Source organism: Leiobunum rupestre, chromosome 5 (genome assembly GCF_980474605.1).
Source record: "Leiobunum rupestre chromosome 5, qqLeiRupe1.1.hap1, whole genome shotgun sequence".
NCBI lineage: Eukaryota > Metazoa > Arthropoda > Arachnida > Opiliones > Sclerosomatidae > Leiobunum > Leiobunum rupestre.
Window position 1 is genome coordinate 42,547,857 of NC_143388.1, and position 18,157 is coordinate 42,566,013.

An 18,157-nucleotide genomic window follows, 5' to 3' on the forward strand; every position below is an offset into this window, starting at 1 on the left:
ATTAAAAAAATATATATCTGGCTTTCACCCAGAAGGCCCGGGTTCAATTCCCGGTATCGGAGCTTCTCCTTATATTTAAAAATTGGTTATATTTTCCTTATTTCGACCCTTAAAAAACGGTGTTTTCATGCCTTATAAGCGCGCCCATTGGCGAGAGAGTAGAAATGGCGTTCATCCGATATGGTCTAGTGGCTAGGATATCTGGCTTTCACCCAGAAGGCCCGGGTTCAATACCCGGTATCGGAGCTTCTCCTCATATTTAACAATTGGTTATATTTTCCTTATTTCGACCCTTAAAAAAACGGTATTTTCATACCTTATAAGCGCGCGCATTGGCGAGAGAGTAGAAATTGTGTTTATCCGATATGGTCTAGTGGCTAGGATATCTGGCTTTCACCCAGAAGGCCCGGGTTCAATTCCCGGTATCGGAGCTTCTCCTTATATTTAAAAATTGGTTATATTTTCCTTATCTCGATTCTTAAAAAAACGGTGTTTTCATGCCTTATAAGCGCGCCCATTGGCGAGAGAGTAGAAATGGCGTTCATCCGATATGGTCTAGTGGCTAGGATATCTGGCTTTCACCCAGAAGGCCCGGGTTCGATTCCCGGTATCGGAGCTTCTCCTCATATTTAAAAATTGGTTATATTTTCCTTATCTCGATTCTTAAAAAAAACCGTGTTTTTCATGCCTTATAAGGGCGCGCATTGGCGAGAGAGTAGAAATTGCGTTCGTCCGATATGGTCTAGTGGCTAGGATATCTGGCTTTCACCCGGAAGGCCCGGGTTCGATTCCCGGTATCGGAGCTTCTCCTCATATTTAAAAATTGGTTATATTTTCCTTATTTCGACTCTTAAAAAAACCGTGTTTTCATGCCTTATAAGCGCGCGTATGCCGAAAGAGTAGAACTTGCGTTCATCCGATATGGTCTAGTGGCTAGGATATCTGGTTTTCACGCAGAAGGCCCGGGTTCAATTCCCGGTATCGGAGCTTCTCCTTATATTTAAAAATTGGTTATATTTTCCTTATTTCGACTCTTAAAAAAACCGTGTTTTCATGCCTTATAAGCGCGCGCATTGCCGAGAGAGTAGAAATTGCGTTCATCCGATATGGTCTAGTGGCCCAGAAGGCCCGGCTTCGATTCCCGGTATCGGAGCTTCTCCTCATATTTAAAAATTGGTTATATTTTCCTTATCTCGATTCTTAAAAAAAACCGTGTTTTCATGCCTTATAAGCGCGCGCATTGGCGAGAGAGTAGAGATTGCGTTCATCCGATATGGTCTAGCGGCTAGGATATCTGGCTTTCACCCAGAAGGCCCGGGTTCGATTCCCGGTATCGGAGCTTCTCCTCATATTTAAAAATTGGTTATATTTTCCTTATTTCGACTCTTAAAAAAACCGTGTTTTCATGCCTTTTAAGCGCGCGCATTGCCGAGAGAGTAGAAATTGCGTTCATCCGATATGGTCTAGTGGCCCAGAAGGCCCGGCTTCGATTCCCGGTATCGGAGCTTCTCCTCATATTTAAAAATTGGTTATATTTTCCTTATATCGATTCTTAAAAAAAAACCGTGTTTTCATGCCTTATAAGCGCGCGCATTGGCGAGAGAGTAGAGATTGCGTTCATCCGATATGGTCTAGCGGCTAGGATATCTGGCTTTCACCCAGAAGGCCCGGGTTCGATTCCCGGTATCGGAGCTTCTCCTCATATTTATAAATTGGTTATATTTTCCTTATTTCGACTCTTAGAAAAACCGTGTTTTCATGCCTTTTAAGCGCGCGCATTGCCGAGAGAGTAGAAATTGCGTTCATCCGATATGGTCTAGTGGCCCAGAAGGCCCGGCTTCGATTCCCGGTATCGGAGCTTCTCCTCATATTTAAAAATTGGTTATATTTTCCTTATATCGATTCTTAAAAAAAAACCGTGTTTTCATAACTTATAAGCGCGCGCTTTGCCGAGAGAGTAGAAATTGCGTTCATCCGATATGGACTAGTGGCTAGGATATCTGGCTTTCACCCAGAAGGCCCGGGTTCGATTCCCGGTATCGGAGCTTCTCCTCATATTTAAAAATTGGTTATATTTTCCTTATCTCGATTCTTAAAAAAAACCGTGTTTTCATGCCTTATAAGCGCGCGCTTTGCCGAGAGAGTAGAAATTGCGTTCATCCGATATGGTCTAGTGGCAAGGATATCTGGCTTTCACCCAGAAGGCCCGGGTTCGATTCCCGGTATCGGAGCTTCTCCTCATATTTAAAAATTGGTTATATTTTCCTTATCTCGATTCTTAAAAAAAACCGTGTTTTCATGCCTTATAAGCGCGCGCTTTGCCGAGAGAGTAGAAATTGCGTTCATCCGATATGGTCTAGTGGCAAGGATATCTGGCTTTCACCCAGAAGGCCCGGGTTCGATTCCCGGTATCGGAGCTTCTCCTAATATTTAAAAATTGGTTATATTTTCCTTATCTCGATTCTTAAAGAAAAACCGTGTTTTCATGCCTTATAAGCGCGCGCTTTGCCGAGAGAGTAGAAATTGCGTTCATCCGATATGGTCTAGTGGCTAGGATATCTGGCTTTCACCCAGAAGGCCCGGGTTTGATTCCCGGTATCGGAGCTTCTCTTTATATTTAAAAATTGGTTATACTTTCCTTATTTCGACTCTTAAAAAAACCTTGTTTTCATGCCTTATAAGCGCGCGTATGCCGAGAGAGTAGAAAATTCGTTCATCCGATATGGTCTAGTGGCTAGGATATCTGGCTTTCACCCAGAAGGCCCGGGTTCGATTCCCGGTATCGGAGCTTCTCCTCATATTTAAAAATTGGTTATATTTTCCTTATTTCGACTCTAAGAAAAACCGTGTTTTCATGCCTTATAAGCGCGCGCATTGCCGAGAGAGTAGAAATTGCGTTCATCCGATATGGTCTAGTGGCCCAGAAGGCCCGGCTTCGATTCCCGGTATCGGAGCTTCTCCTCATATTTAAAAATTGGTTATATTTTCCTTATCTCGATTCTTAAAGAAAAACCGTGTTTTCATGCCTTATAAGCGCGCGCTTTGCCGAGAGAGTAGAAATTGCGTTCATCCGATATGGTCTAGTGGCTAGGATATCTGGCTTTCACCCAGAAGGCCCGGGTTTGATTCACGGTATCGGAGCTTCTCCTTATATTTAAAAATTGGTTATATTTTCCTTATTTCGACTCTTAAAAAAACCTTGTTTTCATGCCTTATAAGCGCGCGTATGCCGAGAGAGTAGAAAATTCGTTCATCCGATATGGTCTAGTGGCTAGGATATCTGGCTTTCACCCAGAAGGCCCGGGTTCGATTCCCGGTATCGGAGCTTCTCCTCATATTTAAAAATTGGTTATATTTTCCTTATTTCGACTCTTAGAAAAACCGTGTTTTCATGCCTTATAAGCGCGCGCATTGCCGAGAGAGTAGAAATTGCGTTCATCCGATATGGTCTAGTGGCCCAGAAGGCCCGGCTTCGATTCCCGGTATCGGAGCTTCTCCTCATATTTAAAAATTGGTTATATTTTCCTTATCTCGATTCTTAAAAAAAACCGTGTTTTCATGCCTTATAAGCGCGCGCATTGGCGAGAGAGTAGGAATTGCGTTCATCCGATATGGTCTAGCGGCTAGGATATCTGGCTTTCACCCAGAAGGCCCGGGTTCCATTCCCGGTATCGGAGCTTCTCCTCATATTTAAAAATTGGTTATATTTTCCTTATCTCGATTCTTAAAAAAAACCGTGTTTTCATGCCTTATAAGCGCGCGCATTGCCGAGAGAGTAGAAATTGCGTTCATCCGATATGGTCTAGTGGCCCAGAAGGCCCGGCTTCGATTCCCGGTATCGGAGCTTCTCCTCATATTTAAAAATTGGTTATATTTTCCTTATCTCGATTCTTAAAGAAAAACCGTGTTTTCATGCCTTATAAGCGCGCGCTTTGCCGAGAGAGTAGAAATTGCGTTCATCCGATATGGTCTAGTGGCTAGGATATCTGGCTTTCACCCAGAAGGCCCGGGTTTGATTCACGGTATCGGAGCTTCTCCTTATATTTAAAAATTGGTTATATTTTCCTTATTTCGACTCTTAAAAAAACCTTGTTTTCATGCCTTATAAGCGCGCGTATGCCGAGAGAGTAGAAAATTCGTTCATCCGATATGGTCTAGTGGCTAGGATATCTGGCTTTCACCCAGAAGGCCCGGGTTCGATTCCCGGTATCGGAGCTTCTCCTCATATTTAAAAATTGGTTATATTTTCCTTATTTCGACTCTTAGAAAAACCGTGTTTTCATGCCTTATAAGCGCGCGCATTGCCGAGAGAGTAGAAATTGCGTTCATCCGATATGGTCTAGTGGCCCAGAAGGCCCGGCTTCGATTCCCGGTATCGGAGCTTCTCCTCATATTTAAAAATTGGTTATATTTTCCTTATCTCGATTCTTAAAAAAAACCGTGTTTTCATGCCTTATAAGCGCGCGCATTGGCGAGAGAGTAGGAATTGCGTTCATCCGATATGGTCTAGCGGCTAGGATATCTGGCTTTCACCCAGAAGGCCCGGGTTCCATTCCCGGTATCGGAGCTTCTCCTCATATTTAAAAATTGGTTATATTTTCCTTATCTCGATTCTTAAAAAAAACCGTGTTTTCATGCCTTATAAGCGCGCGCTTTGCCGAGAGAGTAGAAATTGCGTTCATCCGATATGGTCTAGTGGCTAGGATATCTGGCTTTCACCCAGAAGGCCCGGGTTCGATTCCATGTATCGGAGGTTCTCCTCATATTTAAAAATTGGTTATATTTTCCTTATTTCGACTCTTAAAAAAACCGTGTTTTCATGCCTTATAAGCGCGCGTAAACCGAAAGAGTAGAAAATGCGTTCATCCGATATGGTCTAGTGGCTAGGATATCTGGCTTTCACCCAGAAGGCCCGGGTTCGATTCCCGGTATCGGAGCTTCTCCTCATATTTAAAAATTGGTTATATTTTCCTGATCTCGATTCTTAAAAAAAAACCGTGTTTTTATGCCTTATAAGCGCGCGCATTGGCGAGAGAGTAGAAATTGCGTTCATCTGATATGGGCTACTGGCTAGGATATCCGGCTTTCACCCAGAAGCCCGGTTTCGATTCATGGTATCGGAGCTTCTCCTCATATTTAAAAATTGGTTATATTTTCCTTATATCGATTCTTAAAAAAAAACCGTGTTTTCATGCCTTATAAGCGCGCGCATTGGCGAGAGAGTAGAGATTGCGTTCATCCGATATGGTCTAGCGGCTAGGATATCTGGCTTTCACCCAGAAGGCCCGGGTTCGATTCCCGGTATCGGAGCTTCTCCTCATATTTAAAAATTGGTTATATTTTCCTTATCTCGATTCTTAAAAAAAACCGTGTTTTCATGCCTTATAAGCGCGCGCTTTGCCGAGAGAGTAGAAGTTGCGTTCATCCGATATGGTCTAGTGGCAAGGATATCTGGCTTTCACCCAGAAGGCCCGGGTTCGATTCCCGGTATCGGAGCTTCTCCTCATATTTAAAAATTGGTTATATTTTCCTTATCTCGATTCTTAAAAAAAACCGTGTTTTCATGCCTTATAAGCGCGCGCTTTGCCGAGAGAGTAGAAATTGCGTTCATCCGATATGGTCTAGTGGCAAGGATATCTGGCTTTCACCCAGAAGGCCCGGGTTCGATTCCCGGTATCGGAGCTTCTCCTCATATTTAAAAATTGGTTATATTTTCCTTATCTCGATTCTTAAAGAAAAACCGTGTTTTCATGCCTTATAAGCGCGCGCTTTGCCGAGAGAGTAGAAATTGCGTTCATCCGATATGGTCTAGTGGCTAGGATATCTGGCTTTCACCCAGAAGGCCCGGGTTTGATTCCCGGTATCGGAGCTTCTCCTTATATTTAAAAATTGGTTATATTTTCCTTATTTCGACTCTTAAAAAAACCTTGTTTTCATGCCTTATAAGCGCGCGTATGCCGAGAGAGTAGAAAATTCGTTCATCCGATATGGTCTAGTGGCTAGGATATCTGGCTTTCACCCAGAAGGCCCGGGTTCGATTCCCGGTATCGGAGCTTCTCCTCATATTTAAAAATTGGTTATATTTTCCTTATTTCGACTCTTAGAAAAACCGTGTTTTCATGCCTTATAAGCGTGCGCATTGCCGAGAGAGTAGAAATTGCGTTCATCCGATATGGTCTAGTGGCCCAGAAGGCCCGGCTTCGATTCCCGGTATCGGAGCTTCTCCTCATATTTAAAAATTGGTTATATTTTCCTTATCTCGATTCTTAAAGAAAAACCGTGTTTTCATGCCTTATAAGCGCGCGCTTTGCCGAGAGAGTAGAAATTGCGTTCATCCGATATGGTCTAGTGGCTAGGATATCTGGCTTTCACCCAGAAGGCCCGGGTTTGATTCACGGTATCGGAGCTTCTCCTTATATTTAAAAATTGGTTATATTTTCCTTATTTCGACTCTTAAAAAAACCTTGTTTTCATGCCTTATAAGCGCGCGTATGCCGAGAGAGTAGAAAATTCGTTCATCCGATATGGTCTAGTGGCTAGGATATCTGGCTTTCACCCAGAAGGCCCGGGTTCGATTCCCGGTATCGGAGCTTCTCCTCATATTTAAAAATTGGTTATATTTTCCTTATTTCGACTCTTAGAAAAACCGTGTTTTCATGCCTTATAAGCGCGCGCATTGCCGAGAGAGTAGAAATTGCGTTCATCCGATATGGTCTAGTGGCCCAGAAGGCCCGGCTTCGATTCCCGGTATCGGAGCTTCTCCTCATATTTAAAAATTGGTTATATTTTCCTTATCTCGATTCTTAAAAAAAACCGTGTTTTCATGCCTTATAAGCGCGCGCATTGGCGAGAGAGTAGGAATTGCGTTCATCCGATATGGTCTAGCGGCTAGGATATCTGGCTTTCACCCAGAAGGCCCGGGTTCCATTCCCGGTATCGGAGCTTCTCCTCATATTTAAAAATTGGTTATATTTTCCTTATCTCGATTCTTAAAAAAAACCGTGTTTTCATGCCTTATAAGCGCGCGCATTGCCGAGAGAGTAGAAATTGCGTTCATCCGATATGGTCTAGTGGCCCAGAAGGCCCGGCTTCGATTCCCGGTATCGGAGCTTCTCCTCATATTTAAAAATTGGTTATATTTTCCTTATCTCGATTCTTAAAGAAAAACCGTGTTTTCATGCCTTATAAGCGCGCGCTTTGCCGAGAGAGTAGAAATTGCGTTCATCCGATATGGTCTAGTGGCTAGGATATCTGGCTTTCACCCAGAAGGCCCGGGTTTGATTCACGGTATCGGAGCTTCTCCTTATATTTAAAAATTGGTTATATTTTCCTTATTTCGACTCTTAAAAAAACCTTGTTTTCATGCCTTATAAGCGCGCGTATGCCGAGAGAGTAGAAAATTCGTTCATCCGATATGGTCTAGTGGCTAGGATATCTGGCTTTCACCCAGAAGGCCCGGGTTCGATTCCCGGTATCGGAGCTTCTCCTCATATTTAAAAATTGGTTATATTTTCCTTATTTCGACTCTTAGAAAAACCGTGTTTTCATGCCTTATAAGCGCGCGCATTGCCGAGAGAGTAGAAATTGCGTTCATCCGATATGGTCTAGTGGCCCAGAAGGCCCGGCTTCGATTCCCGGTATCGGAGCTTCTCCTCATATTTAAAAATTGGTTATATTTTCCTTATCTCGATTCTTAAAAAAAACCGTGTTTTCATGCCTTATAAGCGCGCGCATTGGCGAGAGAGTAGGAATTGCGTTCATCCGATATGGTCTAGCGGCTAGGATATCTGGCTTTCACCCAGAAGGCCCGGGTTCCATTCCCGGTATCGGAGCTTCTCCTCATATTTAAAAATTGGTTATATTTTCCTTATCTCGATTCTTAAAAAAAACCGTGTTTTCATGCCTTATAAGCGCGCGCTTTGCCGAGAGAGTAGAAATTGCGTTCATCCGATATGGTCTAGTGGCTAGGATATCTGGCTTTCACCCAGAAGGCCCGGGTTCGATTCCATGTATCGGAGGTTCTCCTCATATTTAAAAATTGGTTATATTTTCCTTATTTCGACTCTTAAAAAAACCGTGTTTTCATGCCTTATAAGCGCGCGTAAACCGAAAGAGTAGAAAATGCGTTCATCCGATATGGTCTAGTGGCTAGGATATCTGGCTTTCACCCAGAAGGCCCGGGTTCGATTCCCGGTATCGGAGCTTCTCCTCATATTTAAAAATTGGTTATATTTTCCTGATCTCGATTCTTAAAAAAAAACCGTGTTTTTATGCCTTATAAGCGCGCGCATTGGCGAGAGAGTAGAAATTGCGTTCATCTGATATGGGCTACTGGCTAGGATATCCGGCTTTCACCCAGAAGCCCGGTTTCGATTCATGGTATCGGAGCTTCTCCTCATATTTAAAAATTGGCTATATTTTCCTTATCTCGATTCTTAAAAAAAAACCGTGTTTTTCATGCCTTATAAGCGCGCGCATTGGCGAGAGAGTAGAAATTGCGTTCATCCGATATGGTCTAGTGGCTAGGATATCTGGCTTTCACCCAGAAGGCCCGGGTTCGATTCCCGGTATCGGAGCTTCTCCTCATATTTAAAAATTGGTTATATTTTCCTTATTTCGACTCTTAGAAAAACCGTGTTTTCATGCCTTATAAGCGCGCGCATTGCCGAGAGAGTAGAAATTGCGTTCATCCGATATGGTCTAGTGGCCCAGAAGGCCCGGCTTCGATTCCCGGTATCGGAGCTTCTCCTCATATTTAAAAATTGGTTATATTTTCCTTATCTCGATTCTTAAAAAAAACCGTGTTTTCATGCCTTATAAGCGCGCGCATTGGCGAGAGAGTAGGAATTGCGTTCATCCGATATGGTCTAGCGGCTAGGATATCTGGCTTTCACCCAGAAGGCCCGGGTTCCATTCCCGGTATCGGAGCTTCTCCTCATATTTAAAAATTGGTTATATTTTCCTTATCTCGATTCTTAAAAAAAACCGTGTTTTCATGCCTTATAAGCGCGCGCTTTGCCGAGAGAGTAGAAATTGCGTTCATCCGATATGGTCTAGTGGCTAGGATATCTTGCTTTCACCCAGAAGGCCCGGGTTCGATTCCATGTATCGGAGGTTCTCCTCATATTTAAAAATTGGTTATATGTTCCTTATTTCGACTCTTAAAAAAACCGTGTTTTCATGCCTTATAAGCGCGCGTAAACCGAAAGAGTAGAAAATGCGTTCATCCGGTATGGTCTAGTGGCTAGGATATCTGGCTCTCACCCAGAAGGCCCGGGTTCCATTCCCGGTATCGGAGCTTCTCCTCATATTTAAAAATTGGTTATATTTTCCTTATCTCGATTCTTAAAAAAAACCGTGTTTTCATGCCTTATAAGCGCGCGCTTTGCCGAGAGAGTAGAAATTGCGTTCATCCGATATGGTCTAGTGGCTAGGATATCTTGCTTTCACCCAGAAGGCCCGGGTTCGATTCCATGTATCGGAGGTTCTCCTCATATTTAAAAATTGGTTATATGTTCCTTATTTCGACTCTTAAAAAAACCGTGTTTTCATGCCTTATAAGCGCGCGTAAACCGAAAGAGTAGAAAATGCGTTCATCCGGTATGGTCTAGTGGCTAGGATATCTGGCTCTCACCCAGAAGGCCCGGGTTCGATTCCCGGTATCGGAGCTTCTCCTCATATTTAAAAATTGGCTATATTTTCCTTATCTCGATTCTTAAAAAAAACCGTGTTTTTCATGCCTTATAAACGCGCGCATTGGCGAGAGAGTAGAAATTGCGTTCATCCGATATGGTCTAGTGGCTAGGATATCTGGCTTTCACCCAGAAGGTCCGGGTTCGATTCCCGGTATCGGAGCTTCTCCTCATATTTAAAAATTGGTTATATTTTCCTTATCTCGATTCTTAAAAAAAAAACCGTGTTTTCATGCCTTATAAGCGCGCGCATTGGCGAGAGAGTAGAAATCGCGTTCATCCGATATGGTCTAGTGGCTAGGATATCTGGCTTTCACCCAGAAGGCCCGGGTTCGATTCCCGGTATCGGAGCTTCTCCTTATATTTAATAATTGGTTATATTTTCGTTATTTCGACTCTTAAAAAAACCGTGTTTTCATGCCTTATAAGCGCGCGCATTGGCGAGAGAGTAGTAATTGCGTTCATCCGATATGGTCTAGTGGAGAGGATATCTGGCTTTCACCCAGAAGGCCCGGGCTCGATTCCCGGTATCGGAGCTTCTCCTCATATTTAAAAATTGGTTATATTTTCCTTATCTCGATTCTTAAAAAAACCGTGTTTTCATGCCGTATAAGAGCGCGCATTGGCGAGAGAGTAGAAATTGTGTTCATCCGATATGGTCTAGTGGCTAGGATATCTGGCTTTCACCCAGAAGGCCCGGGTTCGATTCCCGGTATCGGATCTTCTCCTCATATTTAAAAATTGGTTATATTTTCCTTATCTCGATTCTTAAAAAAAACCGTGTTTTCATGCTTTATAAGCGCGCGCATTGGCGAGAGAGTAGGAATTGCGTTCATCCGATATGGTCTAGTGGCTAGGATATCTGGCTTTCACCCAGAAGGCCCGGGTTCGATTCCCGGTATCGGAGCTTCTCCTCATATTTAAAAATTGGTTACATTTTCCTTATCTCGATTCTTAAATAAAACCGTGTTTTCATGCCTTATAAGCGCGCGCATTGGCGAGAGAGTAGAAATTGCGTTCATCCGATATGGTCTAGTGGCTAGGATATCTTGCTGGGTCTCGCTTGAGCTTTTGTAGAGTGCGGTTGCCGATTTTTCCGCTCCGTTTTTCTAGACTCTTCCTGCGTTTAAGCCTAGGCTTAGTGTTTTTTTAATTTTATTTAGTATTCTATAAGCCCAGTTTATTGAGTTGTTAATTAATTTTTAATCTTTGACCCTGCATTGCAGGGTCTTTAACCCCTTTAACTAATTAAAATTATGGAAGTTTTAAGACGGCCGTTAATTTGGTAGAAGATGATTTGAAAGCGCATTTTGGTTTGGATTCATATTCGTCAGTGGTCGCTACTTTGGGTGGCTTTTTTGTCACATTTATAACATTGGAAGATGCGGATACTTGCGTTGAACATGGTATGGAGATTGGAGGCGTTGAATGTGTCGTTGCAAAGGTTGGGAGCCGCGAGGTTTTGATGACGTTATCTGGTCTACCGGAATTTGTCACTGATGAAGCGGTGAAAGATAAGTTTGTCAGCATGAAATGCGAGGTAAAGTCTGACGTGATGTGGGCGCGGGAAAATGGAAAATATTACGGTCAACGGTCGATAAAAGTGTCTTTACCGGAGGGCGTGTCAAGTTTACCTTATACTATTCGTATTCGTGATGTCTTGGGTTTTGAAACTAATTACCGTCTCCGCCACGACCGTCAGGCCAAGGTCTGTAACAAATGTTTTTCCACATCTCATTTATATCGCCAATGCCCCGATTTTCGTTGTCGAAAGTGCGACCTTCAAGGTCACGGAATCCGTCAATGTCCGGATTGGGAGAAGGGCACCCAAGGCCAGCCTGCTCAAGTCAACGAAAAAGTGGGCCACGCTATTGTTCATGAATTGCCGATGGATCAGGGGGAAGCGGTGAATCCACAACTTCCACCCGACGTGGATGCGGTTACTCCTAAAGAAATGCCTGATAAAGAAACCTCCCCAAATTTATCGTTAAGCGCAGCTAAGAGACCGATTTCTACTTCCACTGGTAGTGATGATGGTGTCCGCCACACTGGTAATTTGTCTTTGTCCGCTTCGACTAGTAAATCGTCATATTCTAAAAGGCTCCGTGACAATAAAACTTTTGAGAAGGCCATAGCTATCAGGCGTTTTGGTTCGTGGGAAAAGCTTCGGATGGAGGCTCCAGAGAACGGGGATCAGTTGGCGGCGACGGAGAAAGTGGATGGTGGTGGGACCTAAGTCACTATGATGCGTTTGGCCAGTTGTAATATTCGTGGACTGCGGGATGATCAGAAGATTTTAGAGTTTTTGGAACTTAGTAAGCCGTATGACATTATTTGCCTTCAGGAGACGCATTGGTTAGCGGAGCACGCGCATCGGTTTCAGTCTCTATGGCGTGGTCAAGTATTTTTTGACAATGATTCGACGACCGGATTTCGCGGCGTGGCAACGCTTGTTCGGCCGGGTTTGTCTGCTATCGCTTCACGCGTGATCGTCAGTAATGAGGGACGGTTCGTTATTGTGTCGCTTAACTTCGATGATGTGTCGATAGATATTGTTAACGCGTATTTACCTAATGACGCGAATGATCGGGTTCCTTTTTACGCGCGGCTCCGAAATGAGGTTTCTCGTTTGCAGCGTCCAGTAGTCGTGGGAGATTTTAATGATGTCGTTAGTCGCACCCGGGACCGTTATCCTATTCCGCTGGCAGCATCTCGTTTACGCCCTACAGAACTCTTCCACTTCATAAGCTCGCTCCATCTCGTTGATGTCTGGAGGGTCACGCATCCCCACGTGTTTGACTGGTCATGGGCTGGTTATGTTTTCGGGAAGTATGTACAATCGCGTATCGATTATATTTTTGTCCCCGAGTCGGAACGTAAAAATGTCCAGATTTGTCAAATTCTGCCGTGTTCGCTATCGGATCACAAACTTGTGGAACTGCGTTTTCATCTCGACGGGATAGCCATAGGACCTGGTACGTGGTCTTTCAACGCAAGCTTTCTCGAATCGGATTCGTATCGTGACGCTGTGAGTCGCATTATTCGTCGTAGTCGTACTTGGCCGGAATTCTCCACGTCGGTCATTGCCTGGTACGAGAGGTTGAAGACTTCGTTGCGTGATCACGCTATGTTTTTTGGAAAATTACAAGCTACGCGTTGTCGCGAGCGTCGTACTGCGTTACGGTTAGCGGTAGACCAAGCTCATGTTGATTTCCGTAATGGTCTCATTGACGCGTCGGAGTTGACTTCTAAGATCGACGATCTTAATTTCTTTGATCGGAATTCCCTCCGGGGGGCCGTGATCCGTTCCAATCAATTGTGGCGGACGGACGGTGAACAGCTGACAGCCTATTTTTTACGCTTAGAAAAGTATCGCCAATGTAAGAAAAATGTACGGTATATCTATTCCGCGTCGCGCACTCTACTAGTAGATCCGTCGGATGTTCGTCATAGAATTTTCGAGCATTTTAGCGATATGTACAGAAGTCAACCTGTCAATCGCTTTTCGGTGGAGGAATACGCGGCGCATCTTCCAACTCGGTTATCGGACGACGCAAGTGCTATCTGTGATAGCCCGGTGACTTGGACGGATGTTACGTTAACCCTGGGGCAGCTTCCCAGTGGTAAGAGTCCAGGGAAGGATGGACTTACCAATGAATTTTGGAAATTCGTTCTTCCGCAAATTAAGGTTGAGTTTCTGGCGCTGATCTCTTTTTGCCAGGCGGAGGGTTGCTTGCCTCCAAGTATGAAAGAAGGTATGATCGTGCTGCTGCCTAAGAGCGGCGACTTACGCTACGTTTCAAACTGGCGTCCCATCACGCTCCTCAATGCTGATTATAAGATTCTCGCGAAGATCCAGGCGATGCGGCTTTCGGCGGTTTTGCCGACGATAATTTCGGATCGTCAGACCGGCGCGATTAAAGGTCGTGGGGCAATAAGTACCCCTTCACTTTTACTTGACACTATCGATTACCTTCAAGGTGTAGACTCTGGTGGCATCCTGTTGAAGTTGGACTTGTCCAAAGCGTTCGATTGCGTGTCTTGGCCGTATCTCTTTGCTGTCTTGCGGGCTTTTGGATTCGGGCCAACTTTTTGTGGGTGGATTCAAACGTTTCTCATCGGTAGCAGGTCATGTTTGAAGATTAATGGCTATCTAACCGATTTTTTCCAACTCGGACGCTCGGTTCGTCAGGGTTGTCCGCTTAGCCCCCTTCTTTACGTTCTAACATCCGAAGCCTTAGTTTTCGCGTTGGAGCGTCGACGGTCTATTGTCCGAGTTTCGTGGCCGGGCATCCATTCGGCTCCTCTTTTGCGCATTCACGTTGACGACAATACGGTAGTCGTTCGCGACCGGCAGTCGGTGGAGGAGGTTGTTGCTGAATATAACCGCTTTTCGGAAGGTTCGGGCGCAGTTTTAAATTTGGCCAAGTGTCGCGGTTTATGGCTTGGCTCAGATCGTTCCAATGTCCCTGAAGTAATATCAGGGATAACTATTTCTTCGGATCCGCTAGAGGTTCTTGGCGTCTATGTTGGTTCGTCTCACAATGATACTCTGGAACTTAATTGGTCTTCGCGTTTAGAAAAATTTAAAAAAGTTTTACGAACTTGGCAAGCGCGGCATTTAACGGTTACCGGCAAAGTTATTTTAGTTAACACTTTGGCTATGTCCATTTTGTGGCATACTCTTCGATCGGTTCCGTTTCCTGACCGTTACGCGGCGGAGTTCCGCAAAGTGGCGTTGGCGTTCATCTGGGGTTCTAAGGCCCATAAGGTTTCGTACGATACTCTTACTCGCCTTAAGCGTTTGGGTGGCTATGGACTGATTGATTTGAAATGGAAAACGTGCGCGTTCCGTTTGAAGGAGTTGCAGGCGATTCTGTGCGCGGATTGTCCTTCTTGGCAGAGAGATCTTGCCGTGGCACTCTTGAATCCTTTTGACGGTACTTCCAGCCCCGGAATTAATGTTTTACGGTGCCAGTTAACTCAGCCGTTATTAAGTCGTCTTTCTCCGCGTTATCGCGAAATGTGGATTGCCTGGCAGACATTTCTCACTTCGCAGAATTTACGTCTACAGATGGCGGCCGATCCGTTCCACGAGCCGGTGTTTTATAGTCAGCGTGTTGATCTATCTACTCTGACTTCGCGGTCACGGCTTCCGTTTCTTTCGCATGGCCTACTATGTCTCCGCGATTTTTGTTACGAAGTCATACCTGGTTTTCTTCCAGAGGACAGTGTATTGGAACTATGCGATATTGATGCCTCGATGCAGCGGGCTCTGGATGTCAAACGCGTTTATTCCGTTATTAAAGAATCTTTGCCGAAATATTTTTTCGACCGCGTGTACGCTTCTTCGTCGCGGGTTCCAGTCGAGAACGCAATACGTGTTTTTTCCAAAGACAACACCGAATTCGATTATTTGGCGGCCTCGGCTAAAGAACTATATCAGCGCTACCTTTCGGTTCGAAATTACGAGTCATCCGGTGAGCTTCAGTGGCGGGAATATTTAGGAGGTCCCTTACCGAAACCAGGATGGAGTTGGTTAAAAGGACGAGTTTTAAGTCCCGAACAACGCGATAATAATTTAAGAATTGTTCATCACGCGCTATTTCTTAACAAACGTATTCATTTGTTCGATCCGCAGATCTCTCCCATGTGTACTTTTTGTAAAAACGCAGAAGAAACATTATCACATATATTATTTGGGTGTAGCATTGTTGAGGCCTGGTGGTCATGGCTATTTAATGATAAACTTGGTTTAAAAGTCGATTATTTTACCAATCCCGGCTTTGTTCGAAATTGTTTTATTGTTTTTCAAGGTAAATGCCCGATATCTTTAAATTGTCACGAGTTAAAAATAATACATTTCATGGTATCTCTTTTAAAGTATCTTATTCTGGACTGCCGTTCCTTTTCTAATTTCAATCAAAACATACCTCTCGTAGTAGTTCAACATAGATTTTATGCAAAAATTAAATGCGAAATACGTAAAACCATTAAAATTTTTAAAGATAAAGATAAAGAATTTACTAACATGTTGTCAAAACTATTTTATGAACTCTAATTTAACAGTGTCAATAGTCTTTAAAAAGCACTCCAGTCTGTTTTAAGGGGTTAACTATTGTTCTTTAATTGCATTCATATATATATATATATATATATATATATATATATATATAGCATTCCAAGAGTTGTTTTTGGGTTAGAATTCCTGTATTTTTATGACTGTTGTTATTCTTTTGTTAATATTGGTCTCGCAACTTTTGTAATATACACTAAATTTGTATTTTTTAATGATATAATTAAAAAAAATATATCTTGCTTTCACCCAGAAGGCCCGGGTTCGATTCCCGGTATCGTAGCTTCTCCTCATATTTAAAAATTGGTTATATTTTCCTTATCTCGATTCCTAAAAAAAACCGTGTTTTCATGCCTTATAAGCGCGCGCTTTGCCGAGAGAGTAGAAATTGCGTTCATCCGATATGGTCTAGTGGCTAGGATATCTGGCTTTCACCCAGAAGGCCCGGGTTCAATTCCCGGTATCGGAGCTTCTCCTTATATTTAAAAATTGGTTATATTTTCGTTATTTCGACTCTTAAAAAAACCGTGTTTTCATGCCTTATAAGCGCGCGCTTTGCCGAGAGAGTAAAATTGCGTTCATGCGATATGGTCTAGTGGCTAGGATATCTGGCTATCACCGAGAAGACCCGGGTTCGATTCCCGGTATCGGAGCTTCTCCTCATATTTATAAATTGGTTATATTTTCCTTATTTCGACCCTTAAAAAAAATGGTATTTTCATGCCTTATAAGCGCGCGCATTGGCGAGAGAGTAGAAGTTGTGTTAATCCGATATATTCTAGTGGCTAGGATATCTGGCTTTCATCCAGAAGGCCTGGGTTCGATTCCCGGTATCGGAGCTTCTCCTTATGTTTAGAAATTGGTTATATTTTCGTTATCTCGATTCTTAAAAAAAACCGTGTTTTCATGCCTCATAAGCGCGCGCATTGGCGAGAGAGTAGAAATTGCTATCATCCGATATGGTCTAGTGGCTAGGATATCTGGCTTTCACCCAGAAGGCCCGGGTTCGATTCCCGGTATCGGAGCTTCTCCTTATGTTTAAAAATTGGTTATATTTTCGTTATCTCGATTCTTAAAAAAAACCGTGTTTTCATGCCTCATAAGCGCGCGCATTGGCGAGAGAGTAGAAATTGCTATAATCCGATATGGTCTAGTGGCTAGAATATCTGGCTTTCACCCAGCAGGCCCGAGTTCGATTCCCGGTATCGGAGCTTCTCCTCATTTTTAAAATTTGGTTATATTTTTCTTATCTCGATTCTTAAAAAAAAACGGCGTTTTTATGCCTTATAAGCGCGCGCATTGGCGAGAGAGTAGAAATTGCGTTCATCCGATATGGTCTAGTGGCTTGGATATCTGGCTTTCACCCAGAGGGCCCGGGTTCTATTCCCGGTATCAGAGCTTCTCCTCATAGTTAAAATTTGGTTATATTTTTGTTATCTCGATTCTTAAAAAAAAACCGAGTTTTCATGCCTTATAAGCGCGCGCATTGGCGATAGAGTAGAAATTGCGTTCATCCGATATGGTCTAGTGGCTTGGATATCTGGCTTTCACCCAGAGGGTCCGGGTTCTATTTCCGGTATCGGAGCTTCTCCTCATATTTAAAATTTGTTTATATTTTCCTTATCTCGATTTTTAAAAAAAAAACGTGTTTTCATGCCTTATAAGCGCGCGCATTGGCGAGAGAGTAGCAATTGTGTTTATCCGATATGGTCTAGTGGCTAGGATATCTGGCTTTCACCCAGAAGGCCCGGGTTCGATTCCCGGTATCGGAGCTTCTCCGCATATTTAAAAATTGGTTATATTTTCCTTATTTCGACTCTTAAAAAAACCGTGTTTTCATGCCTTATAAGCGCGCGCATTGCCGAGAGAACAGAAATTGCGTTCATCCGATATGGTCTAGTGGCCCAGAAGGCCCGGCTTCGATTCCCGGTATCGGAGCTTCTCCTCATATTTAAAAATTGGTTATATTTTCCTTATTTCGACTCTTAAAAAAACCGTGTTTTCATGCCTTATAAGCGCGCGCATTGCCGAGAGAACAGAAATTGCGTTCATCCGATATGGTCTAGTGGCCCAGAAGGCCCGGCTTCGATTCCCGGTATCGGAGCTTCTCCTCATATTTAAAAATTGGTTATATTTTCCTTATTTCGACTCTTAAAAAAACCGTGTTTTCATGCCTTATAAGCGCGCGCTTTGCCGAGAGAGTAGAAATTGCGTTCATCCGATATGGTCTAGTGGCTAGGATATCTGGCTTTCACCCAGAAGGCGCGGGTTCGATTCCATGTATTGGAGGTTCTCCTCATATTTAAAAATTGGTTATATTTTCCTTATTTCGACTCTTAAAAAAACCCGTGTTTTCATGCCTTATAAGCGCGCGCATTGGCGAGAGAGT

The 18,157-nt window shown here is 43.6% G+C and overlaps 31 non-coding genes across 31 annotated transcripts; all 31 read left to right on the forward strand.

The window, feature by feature from the left end:
* Positions 1–174: 174 nt before the first annotated feature.
* Positions 175–246, forward strand: TRNAE-UUC (transfer RNA glutamic acid (anticodon UUC)). The gene has a single exon. It is a non-coding gene; the product is annotated as a tRNA-Glu (tRNA).
* A 113-nt stretch (positions 247–359) lies between these two features.
* TRNAE-UUC (transfer RNA glutamic acid (anticodon UUC)) lies at positions 360–431 on the forward strand. The gene has a single exon. It is a non-coding gene; the product is annotated as a tRNA-Glu (tRNA).
* Positions 432–544: 113 nt separating this feature from the next.
* Positions 545–616, forward strand: TRNAE-UUC (transfer RNA glutamic acid (anticodon UUC)). Its single transcript has one exon. It is a non-coding gene; the product is annotated as a tRNA-Glu (tRNA).
* Positions 617–731: 115 nt separating this feature from the next.
* Positions 732–803, forward strand: TRNAE-UUC (transfer RNA glutamic acid (anticodon UUC)). Its single transcript has one exon. It is a non-coding gene; the product is annotated as a tRNA-Glu (tRNA).
* Positions 804–1,267: 464 nt separating this feature from the next.
* TRNAE-UUC (transfer RNA glutamic acid (anticodon UUC)) lies at positions 1,268–1,339 on the forward strand. Its single transcript has one exon. It is a non-coding gene; the product is annotated as a tRNA-Glu (tRNA).
* Positions 1,340–1,620: 281 nt separating this feature from the next.
* On the forward strand, positions 1,621–1,692 carry TRNAE-UUC (transfer RNA glutamic acid (anticodon UUC)). Its single transcript has one exon. It is a non-coding gene; the product is annotated as a tRNA-Glu (tRNA).
* Positions 1,693–2,159: 467 nt separating this feature from the next.
* TRNAE-UUC (transfer RNA glutamic acid (anticodon UUC)) lies at positions 2,160–2,231 on the forward strand. Its single transcript has one exon. It is a non-coding gene; the product is annotated as a tRNA-Glu (tRNA).
* Positions 2,232–2,345: 114 nt separating this feature from the next.
* On the forward strand, positions 2,346–2,417 carry TRNAE-UUC (transfer RNA glutamic acid (anticodon UUC)). The gene has a single exon. It is a non-coding gene; the product is annotated as a tRNA-Glu (tRNA).
* Positions 2,418–2,716: 299 nt separating this feature from the next.
* On the forward strand, positions 2,717–2,788 carry TRNAE-UUC (transfer RNA glutamic acid (anticodon UUC)). Its single transcript has one exon. It is a non-coding gene; the product is annotated as a tRNA-Glu (tRNA).
* Positions 2,789–3,253: 465 nt separating this feature from the next.
* On the forward strand, positions 3,254–3,325 carry TRNAE-UUC (transfer RNA glutamic acid (anticodon UUC)). The gene has a single exon. It is a non-coding gene; the product is annotated as a tRNA-Glu (tRNA).
* An 818-nt stretch (positions 3,326–4,143) lies between these two features.
* Positions 4,144–4,215, forward strand: TRNAE-UUC (transfer RNA glutamic acid (anticodon UUC)). The gene has a single exon. It is a non-coding gene; the product is annotated as a tRNA-Glu (tRNA).
* A 650-nt stretch (positions 4,216–4,865) lies between these two features.
* TRNAE-UUC (transfer RNA glutamic acid (anticodon UUC)) lies at positions 4,866–4,937 on the forward strand. The gene has a single exon. It is a non-coding gene; the product is annotated as a tRNA-Glu (tRNA).
* A 301-nt stretch (positions 4,938–5,238) lies between these two features.
* TRNAE-UUC (transfer RNA glutamic acid (anticodon UUC)) lies at positions 5,239–5,310 on the forward strand. The gene has a single exon. It is a non-coding gene; the product is annotated as a tRNA-Glu (tRNA).
* Positions 5,311–5,424: 114 nt separating this feature from the next.
* On the forward strand, positions 5,425–5,496 carry TRNAE-UUC (transfer RNA glutamic acid (anticodon UUC)). Its single transcript has one exon. It is a non-coding gene; the product is annotated as a tRNA-Glu (tRNA).
* A 114-nt stretch (positions 5,497–5,610) lies between these two features.
* On the forward strand, positions 5,611–5,682 carry TRNAE-UUC (transfer RNA glutamic acid (anticodon UUC)). The gene has a single exon. It is a non-coding gene; the product is annotated as a tRNA-Glu (tRNA).
* Positions 5,683–5,797: 115 nt separating this feature from the next.
* TRNAE-UUC (transfer RNA glutamic acid (anticodon UUC)) lies at positions 5,798–5,869 on the forward strand. Its single transcript has one exon. It is a non-coding gene; the product is annotated as a tRNA-Glu (tRNA).
* A 112-nt stretch (positions 5,870–5,981) lies between these two features.
* Positions 5,982–6,053, forward strand: TRNAE-UUC (transfer RNA glutamic acid (anticodon UUC)). The gene has a single exon. It is a non-coding gene; the product is annotated as a tRNA-Glu (tRNA).
* A 465-nt stretch (positions 6,054–6,518) lies between these two features.
* On the forward strand, positions 6,519–6,590 carry TRNAE-UUC (transfer RNA glutamic acid (anticodon UUC)). The gene has a single exon. It is a non-coding gene; the product is annotated as a tRNA-Glu (tRNA).
* An 818-nt stretch (positions 6,591–7,408) lies between these two features.
* Positions 7,409–7,480, forward strand: TRNAE-UUC (transfer RNA glutamic acid (anticodon UUC)). Its single transcript has one exon. It is a non-coding gene; the product is annotated as a tRNA-Glu (tRNA).
* A 650-nt stretch (positions 7,481–8,130) lies between these two features.
* Positions 8,131–8,202, forward strand: TRNAE-UUC (transfer RNA glutamic acid (anticodon UUC)). The gene has a single exon. It is a non-coding gene; the product is annotated as a tRNA-Glu (tRNA).
* A 302-nt stretch (positions 8,203–8,504) lies between these two features.
* Positions 8,505–8,576, forward strand: TRNAE-UUC (transfer RNA glutamic acid (anticodon UUC)). Its single transcript has one exon. It is a non-coding gene; the product is annotated as a tRNA-Glu (tRNA).
* A 650-nt stretch (positions 8,577–9,226) lies between these two features.
* TRNAE-CUC (transfer RNA glutamic acid (anticodon CUC)) lies at positions 9,227–9,298 on the forward strand. The gene has a single exon. It is a non-coding gene; the product is annotated as a tRNA-Glu (tRNA).
* A 298-nt stretch (positions 9,299–9,596) lies between these two features.
* TRNAE-CUC (transfer RNA glutamic acid (anticodon CUC)) lies at positions 9,597–9,668 on the forward strand. Its single transcript has one exon. It is a non-coding gene; the product is annotated as a tRNA-Glu (tRNA).
* A 115-nt stretch (positions 9,669–9,783) lies between these two features.
* On the forward strand, positions 9,784–9,855 carry TRNAE-UUC (transfer RNA glutamic acid (anticodon UUC)). Its single transcript has one exon. It is a non-coding gene; the product is annotated as a tRNA-Glu (tRNA).
* Positions 9,856–9,971: 116 nt separating this feature from the next.
* TRNAE-UUC (transfer RNA glutamic acid (anticodon UUC)) lies at positions 9,972–10,043 on the forward strand. The gene has a single exon. It is a non-coding gene; the product is annotated as a tRNA-Glu (tRNA).
* Positions 10,044–10,341: 298 nt separating this feature from the next.
* On the forward strand, positions 10,342–10,413 carry TRNAE-UUC (transfer RNA glutamic acid (anticodon UUC)). Its single transcript has one exon. It is a non-coding gene; the product is annotated as a tRNA-Glu (tRNA).
* A 114-nt stretch (positions 10,414–10,527) lies between these two features.
* On the forward strand, positions 10,528–10,599 carry TRNAE-UUC (transfer RNA glutamic acid (anticodon UUC)). The gene has a single exon. It is a non-coding gene; the product is annotated as a tRNA-Glu (tRNA).
* Positions 10,600–16,165: 5,566 nt separating this feature from the next.
* On the forward strand, positions 16,166–16,237 carry TRNAE-UUC (transfer RNA glutamic acid (anticodon UUC)). The gene has a single exon. It is a non-coding gene; the product is annotated as a tRNA-Glu (tRNA).
* A 112-nt stretch (positions 16,238–16,349) lies between these two features.
* On the forward strand, positions 16,350–16,421 carry TRNAD-AUC (transfer RNA aspartic acid (anticodon AUC)). Its single transcript has one exon. It is a non-coding gene; the product is annotated as a tRNA-Asp (tRNA).
* A 300-nt stretch (positions 16,422–16,721) lies between these two features.
* On the forward strand, positions 16,722–16,793 carry TRNAE-UUC (transfer RNA glutamic acid (anticodon UUC)). The gene has a single exon. It is a non-coding gene; the product is annotated as a tRNA-Glu (tRNA).
* Positions 16,794–17,468: 675 nt separating this feature from the next.
* On the forward strand, positions 17,469–17,540 carry TRNAE-UUC (transfer RNA glutamic acid (anticodon UUC)). Its single transcript has one exon. It is a non-coding gene; the product is annotated as a tRNA-Glu (tRNA).
* Positions 17,541–18,157: the final 617 nt, after the last annotated feature.